Here is a 2661-nt window from a genome sequence, read left to right as displayed (position 1 = left end):
ATACGATATTTTCAGCTATTGTATGATATTCCTCTCATGAATTAAATTTAGGCTTTTTGAGATTCGCGAAAGTTTAATGTCGCGAAAACGGCCGAAATTATCAATTCGCGAAAGTTTCTGGTTTACAGTATTTAGGCTCAGGTAGGCCTAGGCCCTGTCTCTTATACCCATCTAGATGTGTATAAGAGACAGATATATATCTGAGAGTCTGCATTCCTGTACAAGCTCAGTGGCTCAAATGAGCATGGTAGACAAAGGCCTATCACTCTAAAAACAATTATGATGTTTAAAAAAAAAAGAGTAAGATATATAGGTGATACAGAATGTGAATGTCCCACAAGCATCACGTTATCTTTTTTAAATCTTTCAATATCATGTACACCAAAATGTGTAACTAGCAACTGTTAATCCATGAACAGTAATAGCACGCTTTAAACTGTATTTGTTTTTAAACACCACATGGCAGAAGGTACAAATGTTTTATATCGCACATATTCAAAGCACACTTTCTTTGACAATATTACAATAAAAAAATCACTTTCATCTATTAAAAGTGAAGTTAAAATTACGGAAGGGATGTCTGGCGTATGTGCATTATATATGTTATGTAGTACAGACCAATGTACTTCTAAGGCTTCATTAATCTGAAACTGTTCAACAGTTTTGGCTGCAAACTGTACACTATGTGACATGACTAATACATCCAGTGCAAGAGACAATGCTAGTATAGTCAGGTACTGAAATTATAAGAAAAATACAACGGTTAAAGGTTATAAACTTGTACAAAACAAATATTTATTTGCGTGACTAATTAAAAAAAATATTGGATACATATTTATAACCAAATTTTAATGCTAACTTTAAAAGATATGAATAGAAGACTGCATTCATTAAGTTCCCATTCTTCTGCCCTTTTCAATGTACAAAAAGTCTAAAAATTACATAAGTTTAAAAGTAGACCATAATTTTTTTTAAATTGTCATTTTAACAATCGGTGAGTGTAAGACTTTGTGGGGGTCCAAGAATAAAGTTTGTAGAAGCTTCTGTGAATGAGAATTCACTTATAATTTGATTAATCGATTCTGTATACAAAATTTTAAGAAAAAACATCAAATAAAATCATTTAAAAAAATCAATAATGAAAGGTGTAAATGTTTTTATGTATTGGCTAAACATAAATTAAGATTAAACTTACTTTTGCAGTGGATTCCTGGAAATGTCAATCATCTTTAATTGAAACGTTACCAATATCACAGTGTACTTTTTTGGAAGTGGATATTCAACTTCAATGAATCTATTAACAAATTTTAAGTATTTGACCTATTAAAAAAATTAATTATAATAATAAGATAATTTATCAAATAAAATGAAATATTCTGCATAAGAAATAGAATGTCCAGCAATATATCAACTTAATTTTAATTACCAAATTTGATATTCAACTTCAATGAACCTATTAACAAATTTTAATTAAGACCTATTAAAAAAAATAATTATTTAAATAATAAGATAATTTATCACATAAAATAAAATATTCTGCATAAAAAATGGAATGTCCAGCAATATATCAAATTAATTTTAATTACGTAAACAAATCTGATATTCAACTTCAATGAACCTATTATTAACAAATTATAATTATTAGACCTATTAAACAAAATTTAATCATGAGAGAATTTATCAAAGAAAATAAGAACTTTATTGTGCATACAACACTTTCCATTTCACCAGTAATCAATTTTAATTTAATTTTTAAATTAAACAGATACAATTGCTTTGTTTAAACTAATAATTAAATGTATATGTATTGGCTAAACATAGATTAGCATAAAACATAATAACTTACTTTCTCAGAGTACTTTTTGTGGAATGTCCAGCAATGTGTCAACTTAATTTTAATTATGTTAACAAATCTGATATTCAACTTCAGTGAACCTATTATCAAACTTTTATAATTAGACCTATTAAAAAGATCAACTTAAATTTTGGTTAAGCGACCAAATCTGATATGCAACTGAAATGAACGTATTAAACATTTTTAAAAGTTTGGTTATAATAATAAGTTAATTAAAATAAAAGAAATGTTTTTCATAAGAATTTTTATTGTGCATTTTTGTTTCACCATTGATGAACATTTATTTTTTTTTTAAATTAAGCAGATATAGGCCTAGGCCCCTAGGCCTAATTGTTTTAAATTAAGTTTGCTTTCTAAACCCTAGGCTGGATGTCTAGGCCTTAGCTAGTTAGTGTAGGCTTATTAGGGCCTACTACTACTTCTAGGCCCAGCTGTAGACCTAGACCAGGCCTAGTAGGTTCAGCGACACTACCAGCAGTACCAGAGGCCCCTACTAGACGCCTAGCTGGCCTCTTGCATATGCTGGCTCAACTGACAGAAAGAGGAGGGAAAGTGTACATAACACGTTCTCTTGAATAGATTAGGTAGTAGAACTTACTTTGAATTAATTAATATCTGCTTATTAAAAGAAAAAGGAAATTTTACATATAGGCCTAGGCCTATAAGCTTCTACCTACTTTCTACGGTATAGGCCTAGGCCGAGAGTGTAAGACGGAAATCGATCGACTTCCTGCTGTTGTTTTTCGCGCGAATAAAGTTTTGTACTGTAGAAAAGAAAGTGACAAAATGTCTAACGCCCTCACAAC

The 2661-nt window shown here is 29.8% G+C and overlaps 1 long non-coding RNA gene across 1 annotated transcript; it reads right to left on the bottom strand.

The window, feature by feature from the left end:
* Positions 1-224: 224 nt before the first annotated feature.
* Positions 225-2612, bottom strand: LOC117123083. Its single transcript, XR_004447802.1, has 3 exons — positions 2533-2612; positions 1196-1320; positions 225-737 (listed from the first exon to the last, which is right to left on the bottom strand). It is a non-coding gene; the product is annotated as an uncharacterized LOC117123083 (long non-coding RNA).
* Positions 2613-2661: the final 49 nt, after the last annotated feature.

This window comes from Anneissia japonica, unplaced genomic scaffold (assembly GCF_011630105.1).
Source record: "Anneissia japonica isolate Jap-2015-1 unplaced genomic scaffold, ASM1163010v1 scaffold287913_len271248_cov200, whole genome shotgun sequence".
NCBI lineage: Eukaryota > Metazoa > Echinodermata > Crinoidea > Comatulida > Comatulidae > Anneissia > Anneissia japonica.
The sequence above is the reverse complement of the archived record's forward strand: the minus strand, read 5'-3'. Positions and strand labels throughout refer to the sequence as shown.